At 44.7% G+C, this 27019-nt stretch overlaps 1 protein-coding gene across 1 annotated transcript in view; it reads right to left on the minus strand.

Moving 5' to 3' along the window:
* The window catches only part of nectin3b (nectin cell adhesion molecule 3b), a 66437-nt gene that overhangs the window by 32270 nt on the left and 7148 nt on the right, over positions 1-27019 (minus strand). The window lies entirely within an intron of this gene.

Consider the following 27019-nt stretch of genomic DNA (forward strand, 5'->3'; position numbering starts at 1 on the left):
CCCACCTACCTGCGTTTGGCCCATATCCCTCCAAACATCCTATCCGTGTACCTGTCCAAATGCTTTTCAAACGTTGTGATAGTACCTGCTCAACTATCTCCTCTGGCCACTCATTCCATATACCTACCCCCTTTTGGTAAAAAAGTTGACCCTCGGGTTCCTATTAAATCTTTCCCTCCTGACCGTAAACATATATTCTTTGGTTCTCGATTCCCCTATTCTGGGTAAAAGACTCTTAGGGCGCATTTACCCATCTAATACTCTCAAGTTCTTAAATACCTCTAGAAGAGAAAACTTCATCCTGCTGTACTCCAAGGAATGGAGTACGAGCCTGCTCGGCCTCTCCCTGAAGCTCAGGCCCTCAAGTACTGGCAATATCCTCGTAAATTTTCTCTGCCCCCTTGCCAGCTTAACAACATCCTTCCTATAACAAAGTGATCAAAACTGAACACAAAACTCTAAATGTGGCCTCACTAATGTCCGATACCACTGAAACAGGACCTCCCAATGTGTAAGAAAGAACTGCAGATGGTGGTTTAAATCGAAGGTAGACACAAAATGCTGGAGTAATTCAGTGGGTCAGGCAGCATCTCTGGAGAAAAGGAATGGGTAACGTTTCAGCTCGAGACCCTCGACCCTTCTCTCCAGAGATGCTGCCTGATCATGAGGGACCCCTGCCACCCCAGCAACGGACTGTTCCAGATGCTACGGTCAGGCAAACGCCTCCGCTGTCACGCTGTGAAAACGGAGAGGATGAGACAGAGTTTCTTCCCACAGGCCATCAGGACTGTTAACTTTTATAACTCCAGGGACTAAATTTTGTCTTCTCTATATTAACCTATTAACTTTATTTATATGCTGTAACTGTAATTCTTTTTTGTGCACAATCCGCAGGCATTGCCACTTTCATTTCACTGCACATCATGTGTGTGTATGTGACAAATAAACTTGACTTGACTTGTCCCGCTGAGTTACTCCAGCATTTTGTGTCTACTCGCAACTTCTATACTCAATACTCTGACTGATGAAGGCAAATGTGCCGAAAGTCTACTTAACCACCCTGCGTACCTGCACTCATAGATCCTGCTCTAACACTCCCCAGAGCCTTTTCATTCACTGAGTATGTCCTGTCTATACCTGTCCCATGCCTCCTTATTCTTGACCAGAGCCTCAACTTCTGTCATCATCCAAGCTTCCTCACGCCCACCTGCTTAGCCCTACACTCCAACAGGAACATGCTGTCAGCACACTTTTAAAAACATCCCACTTTCCAGACGCTCCTTTTCCTTCAAACAACCTCCTCCAATCAACTTGACCGAGTTCATGTCTAAGACCTTCAAAGTCGGCTTTGGCCCAATTTAGAAATTTTAACTTGTGGGTCGACAAAGTGAGGAAACTGGAGCTGCCACTGGATGACCTCGGGATTGTCCAGGAGAATGTGAGTGTCGTAGATAGGAGGTATAATGAGATGTTCACACCTACGAACCATGCAGAAAATAGATCGGCAACCACCAGGAAGGGTAAAGGGGGTACGCAGAGAGTGCAAGAATCCAAGTTGCCTCAAGTTCCCCAATCCTCATGTCCTCCTCCAAGGTAAAAAGATAACTACTCATTGAGGACCGTGCCAATCTCATTTTGCACCGCACACAGTTGACTGCTTTGATTCCTGAGAGGCCCCAAGAATCTCCTGTGGCTATTCCTCCTTGAAAACAAGTGTACCCATTTGGATACTGTTGGGAGGGATGATTGTGCAGGAAAAGCAGCAGCAGCAGCCAGGTCTGGCACTGAGAACAGCAGGATAGGGTGAAGGCAGACAGGGCTACAGTGACTGGAAACTCTAAAGTTAAGGGGAAGGACATGATATTTTGTGGCCACAAGCAGTAGACCAGATCAAAATGAAATAGCGAACAATGCAGATTTACCTTCCAACAATCAGAAACTTCAGACTAATATTTCTGGATCATTTCACTGCTGCTATTCCCCACCCAGCTGTTTTTGCCTGAAAGTAGAGTTTCCTTCTCATTAATTATGTTTTAAGTCCAATAGACCACTGTGAATTGGTGCAGTGCCCAGGCGCACCAAGTCAGACATTTAGCCTCGTTGTGTTTTCTAATTGGATGCACATGTCTGTCTTCTTCAGTGGTGCTCAGCACGAAATACAGAACATTTGTCACAATTCTCTGAAACAATTTGCTGGTTTCTCATGACAAAATCTAGCAAACTGTTTCAGATAAAGTGAAGAATTTATGTGCAACATATTATTTGTGTATTAGACATAGAAAACATAGAAAATAGGTGCGGGAGTAGGCTCTTCAGCCCTTCGAGCCAGCTCCACCATTCAACATGGTCATGGCTGATCATTCAAAATCAGTACCCCGTTCCTGCTATCTCCCCATATCCCTTGATTCCATTGGCCCTAAGAGCTATATCTAACTCTCCCTTGTACTATTATTTTGTAGTGATGGGGTGAACACAGCATCATTTCACAAGCAGCATGAGTCTACATTCAACAAAACTAAACATGGGCAGGTGAAAATAGTGTAGATGGGGCACTTTGATCGACAAGGGCAAGCTGAACCAAAGGGCCGACACAAGGACCCTCACTGTGACCCTATGATGACTACACCCCCCCCCCCCCCCAGACCCTCGCTGTGACCCTATGATGCCTGCCCCCCACGTTCAACCAACTCCACAACACATGACTTTACACACCTCTTTCCCATCACCTCCCATCCTCCTTCGTTCCAAGGAATACAAACCTCACCCGTGTATGAAGGAACTGCAGATGCTGATTTACATCGAAGATAGAATCTACAGTTGCTGTTTTTTTAGATTTAGATTTAGACGTACAGCGCAGAAACAGGCCCTTCGGCCCACCGAGTCCACGCCGCCCAGCGGTCCCCGCACATTAACACTATCCTACACACACTAGGGACAATTTTTTTACATTTACCCAGTCAATTAACCTACAAACCTGTACGTCTTTGGAGTGTGGGAGGAAACCGAAGATCTCGGAGAAAACCCACGCAGATCACGGGGAGAACGTACAAACTCCGTACAGACGGCGTCCCAAGTCAGGATCAAACCTGAGTCTCCGGCGCTGCATTCGCTGTAAGGCAGCAACTCTACCGCTGCGCCACCGCGCCGAACTCACCCGTCCAACTACTCACACGCTCAATTCCTGGCCCCATCCTTGGAAATCATCTCTGCACTCGTTCCAGCTTAACAACATCCTTCCTTTTGCAGGGTGACCAAAACTGAACACAATAATCCAAATGTGGGGTCACCAACATCTTGTACAACTGTAATATAACATCCCATCTTCTATACAGGTACTCCCCAACTTACTTAATAAGTTATATGAACTCGTACTTGCGTACACAATTTTACAATACGTGATCCCATTTCCAGATTGACCTATATTATTGCTGCTCTTGCAGCGACACTGGGGAAGTTTGCGAGAACGAGGGAGGAGGTGTAGAGCAACACCCAACTGAAATTTGAGGAAGGATATTCTTGCTATTGAGGGCGTGCAGCATAGGTTTACTAGGTTAATTCCTGGAATGGCGGGACTGTCATATGTTGAAAGACTGGAGCGGCTAGGCTTGTATACACTGGAATTTCGAAGGATGAGATGGGATCTTATCGAAACGTATAAGATTATTAAGGGGTTGGACACGTTAGAGGCAGGAAACATGTTCCCAATGTTGGGGGAGTCCAGAACGAGGGGCCACAGTTTAAGAATAAGGGGTAGGCCATTTAGAACTGAGATGAGGAAAAACCTTTTCAGTCAGAGAGTTGTAAATCTGTGGAATTCTCTGCCTCAGAAGGCAGTGGAGGGCAATTCTCTGAATTCATTCAAGAGAGAGCTAGATAGAGCTCTGAAGGATAGGGGGTATGGGGAGAAGGCAGGAACGGGGTACTGATTGAGAATGATCAGCCATGATCACATTGAATGGCGGTGCTGGCTCGATGGGCCGAATGGCCTCCTCCTGCACCTATTGGCTATTGTCTTCCAGCGACACTGGGAAGGTGTGCGAGAACGAGGGAGGAGGTGGAGAGCAACCCCCAACTGAGTCACCGCCATTTTCCACGAGGTGCACCAGTGAGCCTTTCTCCTCCAGCTGCCGCAGTTGGCTGCTGTTGTTGGAACTCATGTTGAAGCCCCTGGCCGACTGCGCTCTCTTTAGACTCTGTCACCGTGCGGCTCCCGCCAATCTCACCAGCTGCTACTTATTCCTGTCGGCTGTCACTTTGTCCACGGCCCCTCTACCACCTTCTCCTGCACCTTGGAATATGTCAGCGACTGTGGGGGGGGGGGAGAGGAGGAGGCGGCGGCGGAGAGGGGAGCAGCGCAGCAGGCAGAGTAACAGGAGGAGACGGTTGTGGAAGGGGGAGCGGACAAATCGACGGCTGACAGGAAGCAGTGGCAGCTGTTGAGAAGGGAGGGTACGCCAGGTGACCGAGCACGTCTTGTCGGTCGGTGGCAGCAGCCCAAAGAAAGTGCTGTTTGCTGCAGGCCACCGTCAATAACTCCGCCGACCTTCGCCTTTCCCCCAGCCAAGAGCTTGAAGAAGGGTTCTGATCCGAAATGTCAACTATCCACACAGGTGCTCCTCAACATACGATGGGGTTCCGTTCCGAGAAACCCATCCGAATCCGAAAATATCGTACGTCGAAATGCATTCAACACACGTAATCACGTGGCCGGAAGCGAGATGCGGCTCGCTGCCGTTTGTACCATCGTAAAGTCGACATATCATAAGTCGAAGCATCATAAGGCGTATTCTCCATAGATGCTGCCTGACCTGCTGAGTTACTCCAGCACTGTGTCCTTTTGTGTATTAACCAGCATCTGCAGTTCTTTGTCACTACTTCTTGTTCAATGATACTCAATTACCCTGTAATCTCTTACTCACTTAGTGAGGACACTCCGAAATAATGGACACCATTCCACCCTCCCTCCCCCCCACACCACTTATGGTCTGTTGTAACGAGGGTTTACTGCACAGAAGTACACTTAACCCAACCAGGAGGCCAAATGAGTTTTCCAGTCAAAGTAAAATAAATCCTGAGAGCTCTTACAGCTGTATTAAAAGTAATAGGGTAGCTTGGGAGATAATAGGTCCCCTGGAAGATTAGTATGGCCACCTTTGTGTAGAGCCACAAGAGATGGGGGAATATTAAATATTTCTCATCAGTTTTAACTGTGCAGATCATGTAAGCTGAGCAATTGAGGCAGACAAGTTAGGTCTTAGACCATATACAATTAACAAAGAGGAAATATTGGCAGCCTTAAAACACATGAAGGTGGATAAATCCCCAGGCCGTGACCAAGGGCATCCTCGAACCCGGTGGGAAGCTAAAGAAGTAAGTGCGGAGGCCCTTGCAGAAATGTTTCCATCATATTCAGCCTTGGGTGCAGTTCAGATAGTCTGCAGCGTGATTAATGTTTTACTTTTATCTTGGATGGCAGCAAGGACAAGCCAAAGAAATACACACCCACAGTAAATACACACACACACACAGTAAGGTTGACACAGTGGTGAGAAAATTGTTGGAGATTCTTACGTACAGGATCTACCAGTATTTGGACACACACCAAATGATTAGGCACAGCAATAGCATAGCTTTGTGCATGAGCAATCATGGCTCATTAATCTAATAAGTGTTTTATTTTTAACAGGGCGCAGAGAGGATTAATGAGGGCAGGGTAGTGGACACAATAGGCATCGTCTATGTGGACTATTGCAAGGCCCTTCACAAAGTACCGCCTTGTCATCTAATCTGAAAGTTAAGATCAAGTGTAATCCAAGCTGAGCTATTGGATTCAAAATGGGTTTGGAAGAAAAGGGTAGTTTTTTAGATTTAGATTTTTAGATTTAGATTTAGAGATGCAGCGCGGAGACCGGCCCTTCGGCCCACCGGGTCCGTACCGCCCAGCGATCCCCGCACACTAACACTATCCTACACCCACTAGGGACAATTTTTACATTTGCCCAGCCAATTAACCTACATACCTGTACGTCTTTGGAGTGTGGGAGGAAACCGAAGATCTCGGAGAAAACCCACACAGGTCACGGGGAGAACGTACAAACTCCGTACAGACGGCGCCCGTAGTCAGGATCGGACCTGAGTCTCCGGCGCTGCATTCGCTGTAAGGCAGCAACTCTACCGCTGCGCCAAACAATAGTGAGGGTTAATAATTAGTAAATAGGGATGTGGGTTGTGCTAATGTGATGACAGGAAATGACAGAAATGTCATTGATTATGCATGCACCCATCATTGAAACAGAAATTTGTATCTACTATTAATGAATGTAGACTTGTGGATAATCATCTCATTCTCTGTCATCTAATTAAGTCTTTCTGAGTTCCATTCTGTAATTTAGACCTTGTTTTATTGTTAATCAAGTATCTGTGCGAAGCCTCGTTTTATTGTTAGTCGAGTTTCTGTAATTAAGACCTCAATTTACTGTTAATCAAGTTTCTGAGTAATCTTGTCAGCTGAGAACATTAAAAAATGTGCCCAAGTCATACCTGACAGATCTGCTTTGTCTGGTCTCCTGGTACGCACCAGATTCAATAAACTGCTCGTTACTTCAAAAGCCAACTCCTTGTGGTGGCCTTTCCATTTTGCTGCAACAGTAGTTTGAATTGCTTTACTATTTGGATACCAGTGACCAGTGGTGTACCACAGGGGTCGATACTGGGCCTACTGTGTTTGGTATTTATATTAACGATTTGGGAGACAATGTAGTTAACATTGTTAGTAAATTTGCATGTGATATGAAAATTGATGGTCCAGTGGACATTGGCAAAGTATATCCAAGATTATAAAAGGATTTTGATCAGTTGGGAAGGTGGGATAAAGAATTCCAACAGTTTATTCGACTAGAATTTAAACAGGTAAGAATGGTGAAGAGGGAAGTGAGCTAAATACAGGCAAACGGCACAAGCCCAAAATTCCGACTTGAGCCTCAGAGTGCAGAAACAGGCCCTTCGGCCCAACATTCCCATGCCGACCAACATGTCCCATCTGCACTTGTCCCACTTGCCTGTGCTTGGCCCATATCTCTCTAAACTTATGCTATCCATGTACTTGTCTGGATATTTCTTAAACGTTGCTATAATGCCAGATTCATAGACTACAGCTCTGCCTTTAATACCTTTACACCATCTAAGCTCATCACCCAACTCACAGGACTTGGTGTCAGTGCTCGTCTCTGCAACTGGATCCTCCCTTCCCTACAGTTTGAGTCCTGGCACCGTCCTTGTAATTCTTCTCTGCACCATTTCAAGCTGATCGGCATATTTCCAACAACAGGGAGACCAAAACTCCAAATGCTGCCTGATCAGCATCTTGGACAAATGTAACATAATGTCCCATCTCCTATATTCAGTTCCCTGATTGATGAAGGCACGCTGCAATTCATAATAACCATTTTCACTGTCTACGATATCACCTACGTCATATGTCCCGAAATGGAACAATTAAAATCTTACTTACGGCAGCACAAGAGATATGAAAACAAAATACTTTGTAAACACCAAAATAACCAACAAAAAAAGTTCAAAATACCGCACAAACACTCGGTATAATGATCCTAGCTGGGAGAATGGTGTCCGTTTGTAGCTGATTGTCCATTATAACCGAGTAACGGATTATCATTGTATAAGTAGTAGAAACAAACAACTCCAAAGTGCTGGAGTAACTCAGCAGGTCAGGCAGCATCTCTGGTACACACGGATAGGTGATGCTTCGGGTCGAGACCCTTCTTCATGCTCTCCATCTGGAATCCAGGTGAGTTGGTGGAAACCGCCAGCTGGCAGCTGGGGGGGAGGCGAGGATTGGTGGAGTCATGGGTTGCGGCCCGAAGGTGGCTGTAGTGCAAGGTCCTGGGGCGGCAGGCGCTACCTGGAAGCAGCCGAGGAAGCTTAGTGAACCAGTGGTGGTGGTGCGCACTAGAATCGGAGGCCGGCCTGGCGGTGCAGGTCAGTAGAACTGGCCAGGAAGCAGCCAGGGTGGCGTCGGCAGCCTGGCCTGGAGGGCGGTGCAGGCCGGGAGTGGCATCAGCAGCCTGGCCTGAAAGCAGAAGGGGAGTCGGTGCGGGGCAGGGATGGCGGCTGTCTCCTCTGGCTGTGAAGGTCAGTAGGTCCATCCGCTACAACCAAAATCCGTTATAAGATCTGCTAAAACGTGGGTTTACTCTATATAAAAGACGTACAGGTATGTAGGTTAATTGGCTGGGTAAATGTTTAAAAAAATTGTCCCTAGTGGGTGTAGGATAGTGTTAATGTACGGGGATCGCTGGGCGGCACGGACTTGGAGGGCCGAAAAGGCCTATTTCCGGCTGTATATGATATGATATGATATGATAAAAAACAATAATATTGCCAAGACAAAAACTATGCCCCCACGTCTATGTAGCTCAGAGATTATTTGGAGGTTGTAGTGTTTAACAGCCTGATAGTTGTAGGTAAGAAACTGCTCTTGAACCTGGACATTACAGTTTTCAGGCTCTCATACCTTCCTCCTGATGGAAAGATTGAAATGAGAGTGTGGCCAGGGTGGTGTGGGTCTCTGATGATGCTCGCTGCCTTTTTGAGGCCGGGACGACTGCAGATCCCTTCGATAGAGGGGCGGTCTTCGATAGAGGGGCGGTCCGCAGCAGTGTTGAGCACTTTTTGCAATCTTCTTTGTGCCTATTCCTGTTCCTTGAGTTGCCAAACCTGGTCCTGAAGCAACCAGTCATAATGCTCTTAACTGTACATCTGTAGAAGTTCAAGAGCGTATTTGTTGACTTACTGAATTTCGTCAAACTTCCAAGGAAATAGAACCATTGATGGGCTTTCTTTATGATCGCATCAATGAGCTGGGTCCATCGGTGAGAACTGTAGAATTGGTTAACTGACCTTTTAGTGGAGGAAGGGGGACGTGGGAAAGCGGGTATCGTAGAGGGGACAGGGAGGAAGCTGAACGTAGAAGTTAAAATTAGAGAATTCAACATAAGAACAGAGGTATAAGGGGCTACCTCTGGCACCTGTGCAGAACTCATGGGCTTTATTAACTTCACTACTAACTTCCACCCTGCCCTCAAATTCACCTTGCATATCTCCAACTCCTCTCTCCCCTTTTTTGACCCATCACAGGAGACAGACTATTAACTGATGTCTATTACACACCTACCCACTCCCAGTTATCTTGACATATTCTCCCACCCTGCCTCCAGCAAAGTTGCTATCCCCAACTCTCAATTCCCACATCTCCGGCGCATCTGGTCCCGAGATGAAGCTTTCCATACGAGGACAAACGTGTTACCATTGTTTAGTGAATGAGGTTTCCCAACGGTTGCCGTAGATGGATACCTTACCAATGTTTCTTTTGTGTCCCGAAGTTCCCCTCTCGCACCCTCTCCCGCCAGAGACACAAGGATAGTGCTTCTCTGGTCCTCACCTTTCTCCCCAGCATCCTCCGCATCGATCACACCCTCTGACATTTCCGTCACCTCCAACATGAAGCCACCACTTCTTCACGCCATTACATCTTCCCATCTCCACCCCTTTCCGCCTTCCTCAAAGATGGCTCCCTCCGTAACTACTTGGTTCACTCCTTCCTACCCAAACCACCCCCTACCCAGTACTTTCCCCTGCAACCCCAGTAGATGCAACACTTGTTCTTGTACCTCCTTCTTCGACTCCACCCAGGACCAGAACAGTGCTTCCAGTTGAGACAGAGGTTCACACGCACCTACTCTGACCTCATCCCCATGTGGGCTACTGTATCTTGGCGAGACAAAGTGGAGACTTTGCAACCGTTTTGCTGAACACTTTTTGCTTGATCCGCCAAAGCCTACTGGACCTCTCAGTTGCTAACCACTTTAGCTTCCCTTCCGAAGGTATTTATTCATAAAATGCTGGAGTAACTCAGCAGGTCAGGCAGCATCTCAGGAGAGAAGGAATGGGTGACGTTTCGGGTCAGACTGAAGAAGGGTCTCGACCCGAAACGTCACCCATTCCTTCTCTCCTGAGATGCTGCCTGACCTGCTGAGTTACTCCAGCATTTTGTGAATAAATACCTTCGATTTGTACCAGCATCTGCAGTTATTTTCTTAGCTTCCCTTTCCATTCCCAAACTGACCTTTCTGTCCTGGGCCTCCTCCATTGCCAGAGTGAATCCACGTGCAAATTGGAGGACCAGCACCTCAAATTTTGCCTTAGTATCCCTCTTTGGATCACACTGTCTCCAGCCAACAATCAGCCTATCAGAGAACCTCCTTGCCCCAGGTCATTTGTTGTTGGCCCCGGATTTCTCCTGGATTTTTCTCGTTTCCAGTTTCTTCTCCCCTCCCCCACCCCAACAACAATCGGTCTGGAGAAGGTCCCGACCCGAAACATCACCTATCCATTTTCTCCAGAGATGCTGCCTGACCCGCTGAGTTATTCCAACATTTTGTATCTATCTTTGGTGTGCACCAGGATATGCAGTTCATTTTTATTACATTGAGTTATTCCAGCAGATTTTTTTTTGCTGCAGATTCCAGCAGGCAATAGACAATAGGTGCAGGAGGAGGCCATTCGGCCCTTCGAGCCAGCACCGCCATTCAATGTGATCATGGCTGATCATTCTCAATCAGTATGAGGAAGAACTTTTTCAGTCAGAGGGTGGTGAAGGTGTGGAATTCTCTGCCTCAGAAGGCAGTGGAGGCCAGTTCGTTGGATGCTTTCAAGAGAGAGCTGGATAGAGCTCTTAAGGATAGCGGAGTGAGGGGGTATGGGGAGAAGGCAGGAACGGGGTACTGATTGAGAGTGATCAGCCATGATCGCATTGAATGGCGGTGCTGACTCGAAGGGCTGAATGGCCTCCTCCTGCACCTATTGTCTATTGTCTATAGTACCCCGTTCCTGCCTTCTCCCCATACCCCCTGACTCCACTATCCTTAAGAGCTCTATCCAGCTCTCTCTTGAATGCAGTCTCTTGTCTCTCTGTTACGAATAAAAGCTGCATTTAATTAAGTACATTAGCATTTCCCATCAAATTGTTGGTAGATTGACTCTGGAATGCTGATGACGATAAAACAAAGTTTAGATGATACCAAGTTGGGGGAGGGAGGAAAGGGATCCTTGTGTCAGCTGTTAAAGTAAGACTGCAATAAATCTCCCAGTAAAGGCATTTCACCACAGAATAAGAAATTCTGGTCTGTTCTTATTACTAAAAATACCTGCACAGCTGGCATACCCGCCTACTATATTGTTGCAGCACATGGAAAGATTCCAGTCCTGAAGGAGACACTTTGGACACAACCTACAAGATCCAGCAAATCAGTAGAGTAGAAATAAATCGAGAGCAGCATTAACATCAAGGTTGTAAAGTTAGTCAAAAGGAAATAGCGCCTGCAAGGTTTAAGGGCCTTTGAGGAATAAAGAATGCAAGCGGGTGATGAGAAAGACCAAATGGGATCACAATATGGCTTTCGCGAGTCAGATTAAAGAAAATCCCAAAGCTCTTTGTACCTACATTAAAAACAAGAGATTAATCAGGGAGACGGTGGGACCCCTCAAGGCTAAAGGAGGGAACTTGTGCTTGGAAAATGGGGATGTAGGCAGGGTACTTTGCATCTGTTTTCACCAAAAAGCACAGAGATCAGTATGGAGAATATAGATATGCAAGGGCAGTTTGAGATCCAGGACAGGATGGCCCTGCAGAGAGTAGTGCGTTTGGGAAAACGCACCATGGGTACTACACTCGCCCCCCTGCAGGACCTATACATCAGGCGGTGCAAATCCAGAGCAAGCAAGATTATGAGGGACCCCTGTCACCCCAGCAACGGACTGTTCCAGATGCTACGGTCAGGCAAACGCCCCCGCTGTCACGCTGTGAAAACGGAGAGGATGAGACGGAGTTTCTTCCCACAGGCCATCAGGACTGTTAACTTTTATAACTCCAGGGACTAAATTTTGTCTTCTCTGTATTAACTTTATTAACTTTATTTATATGCTGTAACTGTAATTCTTTTTTGTGCACAATCCACAGGTATTGCCACTTTCATTTCACTGCACATCGTATATGTGCATGTGATGAATAGACAATAGACAATAGACAATAGGTGCAGGAGTAGGCCATTCAGCCCTTCGAGCCAGCACCGCCATTCAATGCGATCATGGCTGATCACTATCAATCAGTACCCCGTTCCTGCCTTCTCCCCATACCCCCTCACTCCGCTATCCTTAAGAGCTCTATCCAGCTCTCTCTTGAAAGCATCCAACGAACTGGCCTCCACTGCCTTCTGAGGCAGAGAATTCCACACCTTCACCACCCTCTGACTGAAAAAGTTCTTCCTCATCTCCGTTCTAAATGGCCTACCCCTTATTCTCAAACTGTGGCCCCTTGTTCTGGACTCCCCCAACATTGGGAACATGTTATCTGCCTCTAATGTGTCCAATCCCCTAATTATCTTATATGTTTCAATAAGATCCCCCCTCATCCTTCTAAATTCCAGTGTATACAAGCCCAATCGCTCCAGCCTTTCAACATACGACAGTCCCGCCATTCCGGGAATTAATCTAGTGAACCTACGCTGCACGCCCTCCATAGCAAGAATATCCTTCCTCAAATTTGGAGACCAAAACTGCACACAGTACTCCAGGTGCGGTCTCACCAGGGCCCGGTACAACTGTAGAAGGACCTCTTTGCTCCTATACTCAACTCCTCTTGTTACGAAGGCCAACATTCCATTGGCTTTCTTCACTGCCTGCTGAACCTGCATGCTTCCTTTCATTGACTGATGCACTAGGACACCCAGATCTCGTTGAACTCCCCCTCCTCCTAACTTGACACCATTCAGATAATAATCTGCCTTTCTATTCTTACTTCCAAAGTGAATAACCTCACACTTATCTACATTAAACTGCATCTGCCATGTATCCGCCCACTCACACAACCTGTCCAGGTCACCCTGCAGCCTTATTGCATCTTCCTCACAATTCACACTACCCCCCAACTTAGTATCATCTGCAAATTTGCTAATGGTACTTTTAATCCCTTCGTCTAAGTCATTAATGTATATCGTAAATAGCTGGGGTCCCAGCACCGAACCTTGCGGTACCCCACTGGTCACTGCCTGCCATTCCGAAAGGGACCCATTTATCCCCACTCTTTGCTTTCTGTCTGTTAACCAATTTTCTATCCATGTCAGTACCCTACCCCCAATACCATGTGCCCTAATTTTGCCCACTAATCTCCTATGTGGGACCTTGTCGAAGGCTTTCTGAAAGTCGAGGTACACCACATCCACTGACTCTCCCTTGTCAATTTTCCTAGTTACATCCTCAAAAAATTCCAGTAGATTTGTCAAGCATGATTTCCCCTTCGTAAATCCATGCTGACTCGGAACGATCCCGTTACTGCTATCCAAATGCTCAGCAATTTCGTCTTTTATAATTGACTCCAGCATTTTCCCCACCACTGATGTCAGACTAACTGGTCTATAATTACCCGTTTTCTCTCTCCCTCCTTTCTTAAAAAGTGGGATAACATTTGCTATTCTCCAATCCACAGGAACTGATCCTGAATCTATAGAACATTGAAAAATGATCTCCAATGCTTCCACTATTTCTAGAGCCACCTCCTTAAGTACTCTGGGATGCAGACCATCAGGCCCTGGGGATTTATCAGCCTTCAGTCCCAACTAAACGAACTTGAATGTGGGAGTGATGGGGCTCCTGAAGAGCATTAAGGTGGATAAATTCCCAGGACCTGATGGGATTTATCACAGGTTATTGTGAGAGGCAAGAGTGGAGATTGTTGAAGAAGATCTTTGCAAATTCTTTAGCCACACGCAAGTTCTCGGAGGTGTGAAGAGTAGATAAAGTATACGGGATGGGTTTTTAAACCAATATGTAGAGAACCCGACTGGAGGGCAGGCCATCCTAGACTGGGTATTATGTAATGAGGAAGGATTAGTTGACCTGCTGAGTTACTCCAGCATTTTGTGAATAAAGTGATCTTAATATGGTGGAATTCTGCATGAGGATGGAGAGTGACACGGCTAATTCAGAGACTAGGGTTCCTGAACTTGAATAACGGAAACATTTACGGTATGAGACAGGAATTGGCTAGGATAGACTGCCAAATTATATTTAAAGACCACATGGATGAACTCCAGAAATTGTTCATCCCTGTCTGGTGAAAAAATAAAACAGGGAAGTCAAGGATCGTGTTAAAGCCAAGGAAAAGGCATATAAATTGGCCAGAAGAAGCGGCAAACCAGAGGACTGGGAGAAATTTAAAACTCTACAGAGGAGGACAAAGGGGTTCATTACGAGATGGGGGGGGAATGAGCATGAAAGAAAGCTGGCAGGGAATATAAAAACTGACTGTAAAAGCTTCTATAAGTATGTAAAACGTAAATGATTAGAGAAGACAAATGTAGGTCCCTTAGTCAGAGACAGGTGAATTTATAATGGGAAACAAGGAAATGGCAGAACAAACTCCGAACAGACAGCACCCGTAATCAGGATGGAACCCGGGTCTCTGGTGCTGTGACAGCAACTCTACTACTGCGCCACCGTGCCACACTGCAGGAAATCGCTGGTAACCATGATGATTACACGTGCAAAATATGCCCACGTGAAGCACCTTACAGGCCGAGTTAGGGAATTGGAGCCGTGGCTGGACCGCATCATGATCATGTGGGAGGAGAGCTTCATGGATAGGAGTTATAGCGAGGTGGTCATGCCTAAAGTACCAGTACATGGGAGCAGGCAAAGTGTACAGGTGAACCCTGTGACCATTCTCTTTCAAAACAAGTACCCTTTTGGAAACTGTTAGGGGGAGAGCATCAGTAGCAGTCAGGTCTGTCGGACAGGGTTTGGCTCTGAGACACAGCGTGGAAAGGTAAATGTCAGGCATGCAATAGTGGTAGGAGACTCAATAGAGGGACGTGGGAGATTGTGACAGCAATCGAGATTCCAGGATGATGCTTTGCCTCCCTTGTGCCAGAGTCCTGTGTGTCTCAGGGCAGCTGTAAGGTATTCTCAAGGGGAGGATCGGCAGCCAGATGTCAATGTGCATGTTCGCAGAAATGACATAGTCTGAAAGGGATGAGTTTCTGTGGGTTGAGCTGAGAAATAAAAAGGGAGTGTTGGGAGTGTAGGACCCCAAATAGTCAACTGAAATTAGAAGAGGAAATATACTGGGAGACTGCAGGCAGCTGCAAGAATAATAGGGACTTTAACTTTCCCAATATAGACTAGGACTGCCATAGGGCTTAAAAAGGGTGGAATTTGTCAAATGTGTTCAAGGAACTTTCCTCGGGCAACAAGGGAGAGTGAAAAGTGTGATCTACTCTCAGGAAATTAGAAAGGCAAATGGCTGAAGTGGCAGTGGATGAGCCTTTTAGAAACAGTGACCACAGTTCTGTTAGCTTTAAAATAGTTATGGATAAAGACAGCACGGGCCCACTCGTTCAAATTCTGAGGCAGACAACATTGATGGTATGAGGCAGGAACATTGTTGACTGGAGAAGGCTGTTTGCTAGCAAAGAGACGTTCGGATTGCGGGATGCTCTTATATGTGTGATGTTCTTATTACAGAGAAGGGAGTAAGGAAGTAACTGTGGGAGTAAGGAAGGTGGGAGTAAGGAAGCCTGGATGACAGGGGAAATAGAGGCTCTGCTGAAGAAAAAGGAGGCACAGGATGGGTACAGGCAGCTGGGATTAAGGAGCAAAACAGAAGGGCAAAGGAAGGCAGGAGATAGTTCTGGCGTGTAATATATTTATCAGAATCCAAAGAGATTTTGTGTATAAGAAGATCATGAGAGGGATAGACAGGATAAATGCATATAGTCTTTTACCCAGAGTAGGGGAATCAAGTACCAGTGCGTATTGGTTTAAGGTGAGGGGAAAAGATGTAATAGGAACCAAAGGGGCTACTGTTTTACATAAAGGATGGTAGGTAAATGGAATGAGCTGCCAGATGAGTTAGTTGAGGCAGGTACTATCACAACATTTAAAACACATTTGGACAGGATAGGATAGGTTTAGAAGGATATCAGCATGGGCAATGGTCAGAGTGGCCAAGTTGGGCCAAAGGGCCTGTTTCCACGCTGTATGACTATGACTCGAGATCAGGGTATCCATGTTCTTGTTGGAGAGAAGGACATGGCAGGTGGGAGCAAGGAGATCCGGATGACAAGAGAAATTGAGGCTCTGGTCAGGAAAAAGGAGGCATGGGACAGGTATAGGCAGCTGGGATCAAGAAGCAAAACAGGAGGCCAAAAAGAGGGCAAGAGATAGTTCTGGCAAATGCCAAGGAGAATGCAAAAAAATATATATGTATATTAAAGAAAAGAGGGTATATAGAGTGGGTAACTATAGAGAGAAAAGGCCCCATCAGAGAAAACAATGTCATCTGTGTGTGGAACCGCAGGATATGGGCAAGATCCTCAATGAGTATTTCTCCTCTGTTTTTATCATGTGGACAGTCCTTATTGAGGTGATAAATCAGTCTGAAGCAGGGTCTCGACCCGATACGTCACCCATTCCTTCTCTCCAGAGATGCTGCCTAACCCGCTGAGTTACTCTAGAATTTTGTGTCTACCTTCGATTTTTACCAGCGTCTGCAGTTTTTTTCCTTCACATAGTCGAGGCAATGCTGGGCATCCCAAGGTGTATGAAGGTAGGAAAAAGTCTCCCTGTTCTGATCGCTACACTGTATTCCATCTGCCACTTCTTTGCCCGCTCTCCCAACACGTCCAAGTCTTTCTGCAGAGTCCCTGCTTTCTCTGCACTACCTGCCCCGTCACCTACCTTCGTACCATCCGCAAACTTGGCCACAAATCCTTCAATTCCCTCGTCCTAATAAATGATATACAGTTTCTTACTGCAAGTCTTTGGAATGTGGGAGGAAAACGGAGAACCCGGAGAAAACCCACGCGGTCACGGGGAGAACATACATCTCCATAAAAACAGCACCCACAGTCAGGAACGAACCTGGGTCTCTGGCGCTGTAAGGCAGCAACTTTACCGATGCACCACTGTTCTGCCTCATGTAGCAAAACCCCATAACTTTTCACCATCACACCATGTACCTCTTTCTTTGTTTTGGTAACAGTGTGCAACTAATTACCTTTTTATATATTAGATGATATAACGTTAATGAGATGCTTTAAAATTAGGTTCAAGTATTTTTACACATAATTAATAGAAGTTAGAACAGTACAAGAACAAACCCTTCGGCCCACAATGTCATACGAAATATGAGACCAGATTAAATTAATCTCCTTTGCCTACATGTGACTCATATCCATTTGCCGATCTAAAAGCCTAAAAACCATCTGCCTATGCCACCACCCCAGGCAGTGTGCTCCAGGAACCCACTAAAACACTCAGAGGTAAGAACCGCACATGCTGGTTTACAAAAAAAAACACAAGGCGCAGGAGTAACAGTGGGTCAGGCAGCATTCTAGTATACCTCGTCTGCACTCTCCATAGTCTCAACAGCCTTCCTGCAATGGGGTGACCAGAACTGTACACAATACTGCAAATGCGGCCTACCCAAAGTCCTACAAAGCTGCGACATGACTTCCTGACACTTATACTCAATGCCTCGACCAATGCTGACAAGCATACCATATTCCTTCTTTACCACAATAGACAATAGGTGCAGGAGTAGGCCATTCGGCCCTTCGAGCCAGCACCGCCATGCAATGTGATCATGGCTGATCATTCACAATCAGTACCCCATTCCTGCCCTCTCCCCATACCCCTATCTACTGGTGTGGCCACTTTCAGGAAGTTATGGACTTGGACTCTGTACATCGATGGTCTAAAGGGTCTTGCCATTAATTATATATTCGACCTCCCAAAGGGCAACACCAAACACTTGCTCAGTTTAATCTCCAACTGTCTTTTTACCACCCAGTTCGGTAGCTTACATATATCCCACCACATACCATGACACCTTTCCTCAGTCCACCAATTTGGGTGTTATTTGCAAACTTCCTAACCAACCAATCATGCACATTGACGTCCATGTCTTTCAAATGTAACACAAAACAAGAGGTCTCAGCACAGATCCTTGCAGAATTCTGTTGGTCACGGCATAGCCAAAAAAACATCATTCCACCACAAATGTTGGTCCTCTACAAGTAAGCCAGTTCTAAATCCTTACAGGCAGAACACCATGGATGCCAGGTGGTATCTAGTAAATAACTTGTATGGTAGCTTAGAAATTTGACTGCATGGTGCTTTTTCAAAGTGCAACTCATTGAAAATTATTTTTTTCTTCAAGAGTGAAATGCAATTATAAATGTTACTTTGAACTGCAGTACTTTGGAAATTTGAACGGGCACTTCTGTGTGTGAACTGCATTTGAAAGAATGGCACTTCTTCTTGTACAATAGAACTGCCAGTAGTAATTAATTCTGGATAGCCACAAAATGATGGAGTATCTCTGGATAAAAGGAATGGGTGACGTTTCGAGTCGAGACTCTTCTTCAGACTGTAGTCGAATTCTGACCCGAAGTTAATGTTTCAGGTAGCTCAAGAGGACTTTGTTGAGGCTGCATTTGGAATATTGTGTGCATTCTGGTCACCCAATTACATGAAAGATATGGAAGGTTTGGAGAGGGTGCAGAGGAGGTTTACCAGAACGCTGCCTGGAATAGAGGGTTTCAGCTACAGGGAGGGGTTGGATAAATGGATTGTTTTCTTTGGAATGTCAGAGGTCGGCAGTTTCGGGATAGGTAGGATACACAGTCAGAACAAGGATAGGATGGGTATTGGGTGGGTACTTGTAAAGGGGTGAATAGTTACCTGTGTGCAGATGGAAATGTGGAGTTGAGGATGCAGTCAGATCAGCCAAAGCCGTAAAGGATGACTTATAAAGGTGCAATTAATTTTGAAATCATGTGATCAGTACATTTTGAAAATGCCATTTTATAAAGTTCATGATTAATCAGAAAATATATTTAATTCAACTCATTTTAAAGAACAAATTTTAAAATCATAACGTGTTGGATTGATTATTGAAAACAATTTTTTCTCAAAAAGAAATAAAGTTCTGGAGTCACTCAGGCAATGTCTCTGCAGAACATGGATAGGTGACGGCTCGGATCGAGACCCTTCTTCAAACTGTTTGTAGTAGGGGGCACTACAATAAAGTCCTAGCCTCCCTCTAGTTCAGATCCTTGATCCTGGCGGCATTGACCTGTCAAATATTTACACACTTCCACTTTTGCCAAACGTTTGACCCCCTTTCGGCTGCTCCGCTTTAAACAGTTCTAATTATTCCGTTTCTACTACCCACTGAGACACAGAATTACAAAGATTTATCACCTGCTGTGAGAAAGAATTTCTGCGTTTTAAATGACTGGTCCCTTATATTGCAGTTATGTCCCCTTGTTTGTGACTCTTCACCACTCTTCAACTTGTATCCTGTGAAATCCCTTTAGGAACTTGTACAGTTAAGTAAGGTCACTCATCTAACCTCCAAGAGTATAGGCCCAAACAATTTCGTTTCTCTTGGCAGGACAGCCCTCTCCTCCCAGGAAATAACGTGGCAAATCTCCTTTGCACTGCCTCCTACGTCTTTAAGGCATTGCAGGCGTGACCTGTACAATTGCAACAACACTCCCCATTTTTAAACTCCAATGCTTTTGTAATGAAGGCCAAAATGCCATTTGCCTTAACTACTTGTTGGACCTAGCTAGCCTTTTGTGACTCATGTTCTAGAACACCTGACGATCCATACGAAACAAACTTGAGGGAAACGAAACAAACTTGAGGGAAATAAACTTGCAGGACCAAAAAGATATAATTGATGAAAGAGAGCTAATAAATAACAAAACAGAGCTGACAATTAAAGACATGAAGGAACAAAATCCCAAATATGTTCAAAGCCCACTATGGAAAGATAGTGTTATACCAATCAAATTACAGATTGAAGATACGTAATTCTCAAAGGAAAATTCTTTCCTTAAAAGGACATGAATATGTGAGGAATTAATGGATATGGATCATGTGCAGGCAGATGGGATTACTTTAATATGGCATCACGGTGAACATCATGGGCTGAACAGCCTGTTCCCGTATTCTAAAACATAAAAGATCAAAATATTACTATTTTCTGATACACTCATAATTTTGTTACAGCCTTTTATAAAAATTAAATATTGTTAATATTTTCATTGCAAAGCTTCTACCTCACAAAAAAACGTTCTAGAGAAAACAATTTGTTTGTCCAACCTCCCGCTGCAGTTCATAACCCCTTAAATTCAGGCATCATTTTGGTAAATCATTTCTGCTGCCTCTCCAAAGCCTCTACCGTCCCAGAATGGATTAACCAGAACTGCATACAACAGTCCAAATGCGACTTAACCAAAATCCTAAGAAGATGCAAAGTGACTTTCTGACACAAACTCCACGCCTGAGAACTTGAAACACTCAACTGTCTCCATTTCATCACCACAAGTACAGACTGGAGCATGTACTCCATTTTGCCTCTTGAAGTTGATGTCTAGCTCCTTTGTGTTGCTGTCATTGAAGGAGAGGTTGTCGTCTTCACACTATGTTACAAAGCTCTTGATTTCCTTCCTGCATTCAGTCTCATCATTCTTCGAGATTCAGTCCACCACTGCTGAGTTATCTACACATCTATAAATGGAGTTAGAGCAGAATTTGGCTGCATGGTCATGTGAGGGAAAGGGAGTATACCAACGGGCTAAGAATGCATTCTTGCAGATCATCAGTGATGAGAATTATTGTGCAGGATGCTTTGTTGTCTCTCCTTACTGATTGCAGTCTTTGGGCAAGGAAGTCGAGGATTCAGTAGCAGAGGAATGTGCCGAGTCCGAGGCTGGAGAGGAGCTTGGTTGGAATTGTTGTGCAAGACAGTGCCATAACCAATAAATAGGAGGCTGATATGCGTGTTAAGAGTTAGTCATAGAATCATACAGCGTGGAAACAGGCCCTTCGGCCCAATTTGCACACACCGCCCAACATGTCCCAGCTACACTAGTCCCACCTGCCTGCGTTTGGCCCACATCCCTCTAAACTCAGCAATGGACCAGAATGAATATGCGACGGTTGTGAACGATTTTGTAAAGAAATGTGAAGAAGAGCATGTTTCCACCAAGATCATCTTAGTTTTCCCTAATGAGATGCCTTGGATGATTTAGGACATCAATCTACTGTAGACCAGATCTTGGGCATTCAAATCTGGCAATACAGCTCATATAGGAATATCATCTCCTGTCTATGCACCTGGACAAGCTACCCACTGCCATAACAGATTAACCAGGGATTCAATCTCATCGTCTCTCCGCAATGCATTGGATCATTTGGACATTAAAAATAGTAACATCAGACTGTTGTTTATTGACGACGGCTTGGCATTCAAACCATCATCCGCTCCAAACTAATCAAACTCAGAATGGGGTCTCTGCTCATCCCGATGTAATTGCATCCTCGACTTCCTTTACGGCAGACCTCAATTAGTACAAATTGGGAACAATACTTCCTCCTAGATAACCATCATCACAGTAGCACCTCAAAGCTATGTGCTCAGTGCCTCACTCCACTCCCTCTATACCCATGACTGCATACCAGACACAACTCCAATTCCATCTTCAAATTTGCCAATGATGCCACCGTTGTTGGTCGAGTAACGGGCAACGATGAGTCAGAGTACACGAGTAAAAATAATAATCTGAGTGGTACCAGAACAATAAACTTGCTCCAAAGTTAGCAAATCCATGGAGCTGAATTGTTGACTTCAGAAACGAAAGCTAGGGATCGACAACCTGTCTTCGTCGACAGGACGGCAGTGGAGAGAGACAACAGCTTCAAGACCCTGGATGTGCATATCTCTGAAGATCTGTCCCAAACCCAGCACATCGATGAAATCCCAAAGAAAACTCATCAAGCCATCGCTTCCTCAGAAGCTTGACTAGATTCAGTACGTCGCCAAATGCTCTCTTGAACTTCTACAGGTGTATTGTAGAAATCATACTGATTAGTTGCAACTCGAACGTCCAGGAACACAATGGTAGACATTATTCGACCTATAATAAATATCGATATCCCCACCACTTAAAGAATTTCTAGGAAACATTGCCTCAAAAAGGCAGTCAATATCAAAGACAGACACCATTCTGGCCACACCAGCTGCTACCATCAGGAAGGTGGGACAGGAGCCTGAAAACTATGACCATCAAGTTCAAGAACAGCTGCTTCCCAGCAACCATCAGGCTCTTGAATACTCCATAACATTAACCACTACTTCAGAACCACTACATCAGTCTGAGGAAGGGTCTCGACTCGAAGCGTCACCTATTCCTTTTCTCCAGCATTGCTGTCTGGGCTGCTGAGTTACTCCAGCTTCTTGTGTCTAACTTCAGCAGCTGTGATCTTTTATATACGATTGTTACTGGTTGTACTATTTGTTTTGCACTATTATGGTTTCCTAGTATTAGAACATTTTGAGTATTGTTGATTATTATAATGTTTTTAGGGTCGAATGGGCAAAGTTTAAAGGAAATGTGCACAGCAATTTCTTTTTATGCACAGAGGGTGACGAGTACCGGGAATATACTGCTGTGGGTGGTGGTTGAGGCAGATACGATAGTGGAATTTAGGAAACCTTTGGATAGGCATATGGAAATAGAGGGAACTAAGATATCTGGATTATGTGCAGGCCGATAAAAGTCAGTCTTGGCATCATGATCATAATAGACATAGTGGTCTGAAGGGCCTGTTCTTGAGTCTACTGTTCGATATTCTATGTTCTTTGCCAAGCACCTGTACTCTGCCTCCTGTGGCCATCTGCATCTCCTAGTTGCCAACGATTTTAATTTTACCTCCCATTGCCATTGTCCTGACTATCAACCTCTCCCACTGCCAGGGTGAGGCCAAATGCAAACCAGCGGAACAGCACTGCATACTCTGCCTGGGTAGTCCACAACCAATGGCATGAACTTCAAATTCTCCAATTTCAGGTAACTGCACCCCTTCTATCACTTTCTCTCTCTTCCTTTCTACCGTGGCCCTCTCATACATCGCCACCTTCCCAGAATGACCCCCTTTCCCGGAGTGTCTGATTGCAGAGTGTCATGGAGCTATACATTATGGAAATCTTGTCGGCATTCGGGCTTAGTCCCATTTGCCTGCATTTGGCCAATAGCCTTCCAAATCCGTCCTATCCATTTTTCTTCAAATGCCTTTTGAAAGTTGTTATTGTACATTAATTAACTTTGGTAAGTTGTAAAATTGTCCCTAATGTGTGTAGGTTAGTGTATGGGGTGATCATTGTTCTGCGCGGATTCGGTGGGCCAAAGGCATGTCTCTGAGCAGTATCTCTAAAGTCTAAAGTAAAGTCTAAACTCTGCAGTTTTGCCCAGCAATCGGAAGGATGTCATTATGTTCGAAAGGGTGCAGAAGAGATTCCCCAGGATGTTACCTGTACTTGTGGGTTTGATAATATTTTGAGGTTGGATAGGCAAGGACTTTTTTCTTTGGACCATAGGAAACAGAAGCGTGTGCAAAATTACGAGGGGCAATTACGAGGGGCAAAAACTCAGGGTTTTTCCTACAGAAGAGAGTTTCTAAAACTAGAGGGCATAGGCTTAACATGTGAAAAGAGAGATTTAAGAAGGACCTCAGGGCAACCTTTTCACTTAGGGTAGTCCGTATCTGGAATACGCTGGTCACGGAAGCCATGGAAGGTGTAGATGGGCTATTGCATGCATACAATTACAACTTATAGATACGCCTACAGCTCTGTCTAGCTTCATATGCGTCAGGACCTTCAGCATCTCCTCAACCGTAATACTGTCCGCCCTCAAGGCACTTCCATTGACTGCCCCAAGTTCCCCGGTCCTCTCCATTGTAAAAAGAGGGGAGAGATACTCATTGAAGACCTCACCCATCTCCTGTGGCTTTACGCACAGTAGACCACTTTGATTCCTGAGGGGTCCCATTCTCTCTCTGGTTACCTATTTTTCCCTTTATGTACATCACATCTCTTGGGATTATCCTTAATATTATCTGCCAGAGCTATCTACAGTCCCCCTTTTGCCCTCCTGATTTCCCTTTTTAGCTTGCTCCTCAGTTCCCAAAACTCCTCCAGGGATACACTTGATCCCAGCTGCCTCTACCTGCCTCATGCCTCCTTCTTACTCATGACCAGAGCTTCAATTTCTTTAGGCATTCAAACATCTTTACGCCCACCTGCCTTGCCCTTCACTCTAACAGGAACATGCATGTCATGGACTCCTGTCAGCACACTTTTAAAGACATCCCACTTTCCAGGTTTCTTTTCCTTCAAATAACCTGCTCCAATCAACTTGAGCGAGTTCCTGTCTAATACCATCAAAATTGGCCTTGCCCCAATTTAGAATTTTAACTCATGGGCTTGCCCTGTCTCTATCCATAACTATCTTCAACCTAATACAACAGTGGATGCTGGACCCAAAAGGCTCATCCACAACCACTTCGCCCATTTACCCCTCCTAATTTCCCAAGACGAGGTAACCAGTCCTTGCCTATCCAAATACTGCTAGATCTTATTCTTCAAAACCTCTGACAACAACCTTCTCACCCTGCCATCAGGCTCACTGGCCTCTATTTTCTTAGCCATTTCTTGTTACTCTTCCTATATAATTAGCTAACCTTAGTATTTTGATTTAAAAAATATTAATACAGTATCCTTGGGGTACTAACATATCCCAAGGTGCTTTTTTCAAAGTCTGACAATTTGCTTTTTTAATATGACGTCTATTTGAAATTAGTGCCATTATGACTCTAATTGGCATGACCTGGTGTTACAGCATAGAGTTAAAAATTGATGGAAGGCAGACAATAGGTGCAGGAGGAGGCCATTCGGCCCTTCGAGCCAGCACCGCCATTCAATGTGATCATGGCTGATCATTCTCAATCAGTACCCCGTTCCTGCCTTCTCCCTATACATTATTATTGACAGTAAATGTTGCCTATATGGACTTTAGAAAGACATTTGACAAGGTCATTGATGGTAAGCTGGTCCAGAAAAGTACAATATATGGAATCCAAATGTTGGTAGACCCTGTCCCTCTGAATCCCCTCCAATACTTTCTCACCACTGATGTCAGACTCACCAGCCTGTGCAGATCAGATGGACATGAAACTGGCCAGGATGTCGCCAGGACGCGAGGACCAAAGCTAAAGGGAGAAGTGGGGCAGGCTTTATTCCTTCGAGAACAGGAGATCGAGGGGTAATCTTATGGAGGTTTATAAAAATCATGAAGAGAACCAATAGGATGATTGCAAAGAGTCTTTTACCCAGTGGAGGTGAATCAACTACCAGAGTACATAGGTTTAAGGTGAGAGAGGAAAGATTTAACAGGAACCCGGGGGCAACATTTTCACTTGCACGGTACCAGGGGAGGTAATTGAGGCAGTATAACAACATTAAAGAGACACAGACATGAACATGGATAGGAAAGGTTTAGAGGAATTTGGGCCGAATGCAGGCATTAGGATCAGCTTCAATAAGGCACATCGGTTGGCATGGGTGAGTTGGGTCAAGATGCCCCTATCCGTATGATGGCTTTATGAAACTATTCTGTACTGTATGGCTTTATGACTCTAACTGGTAGATTGAATTTAATCCTTACAAATGGTGGGTCATGTATTTTGAGAAGTCAAATAGGGATAGGATAGAAAGTGTACAGCATTAAGGAACGTTACTGAACTTTGGGCTTCATGTCCATAGCTTCACGAAATTGACAATTTAACGAGATAAAGTATGAAGACAAATAGCGTGTTTGCCTTCATGGGTCATGGCACAGAATATGAATGTTGGAACACTGTGTTACAACTTTACAAAACAGTGATCAGAAGGCACCTGCATTATTACGTGGAGCTTTGGTTGCGACATTATAGAAATATCATCAAGGTAGGGGAAATCAAAAATAAGGGTGAAGATGAGAGAAAGTGCTTTTGTGTAAGCGGAGAACAGTATATATCTGGAATGCTCTGTTAGAGGCAGTGATGGAATCAGATGCATTTGAGAAGGCACAAAGGCTTCAGAAGGATATTTGGAGTAAAGTGGGCATCTGGATTCAGTATAGATGGGCAAATCGATCAGCGTGGACATGGAGAGCTGAAGGTCCTGTTTCTGTGTGGCATGACTGCCTCTATGAAAGCAAAGATGAGCAATAAGGCTCAAGAAACACCAATTTGGGTTTAATCGCCTATCTTTGTTTGCTGTTCCAAGGAAATGATGAGATTTCGGGACAGAATCGTGCAATGCAATTAATAAAAATGCTGCAATATATACAAAATGAGGGTGTTTTCCAACCAAATGTAAAATTTAATATAATCACCATTAAAACTTCAAGAATTACATGAAATTATGCACGGCAATAGCTCAATTATAGTAATTGGGTAAATAATTCTTTGCTCATTTCTGGTAGTGTTCGCTGAGTGGCAATTGTTGTTCTATTCATCAGGACAACCATCCAACTAGAATTTTACTACCCAAGTGGACAAGCCTTCAACAATTCAGCTAAAATACAGCACTAGGTGCACACAGAGGCTTGAATAAAAGTAATATTTATAAACAACAACTTTACTGTAAGAAAAGTATCTCTATTATTTTTTCTTCCCTGCCCCCATGTTTAGAATTATAACCCAGTTCACAAATGGAGATTCCTTTCTTGCACAAAATTCAGCAGTTAAAATGCAAAACTATCGATTTAAACTCAAAACTTAAATGTTTTAATTTTATAATCATCTAAGATCTGAATGGATGACAAACTCGTTCAAAAAGATTGGACAGCCCATTCATGTTTCAATATTTACATAGAGAAATTAATCAGTAAATTCCAAAATGCTACCTATCATTAAAATCGTTGGCCAGTAGAAATTTGATGGGGCACTTTAATTGAGATGCAGCAGCAGTTTACTATGTGAGTAAATATGCCTAATGAAGATGAGAAAGCAGCCAAAAAATCATCTCTCCAAGTTAATTAGTTCCATT

Source organism: Rhinoraja longicauda, chromosome 7, assembly GCF_053455715.1.
Source record: "Rhinoraja longicauda isolate Sanriku21f chromosome 7, sRhiLon1.1, whole genome shotgun sequence".
Lineage (NCBI taxonomy): Eukaryota > Metazoa > Chordata > Chondrichthyes > Rajiformes > Arhynchobatidae > Rhinoraja > Rhinoraja longicauda.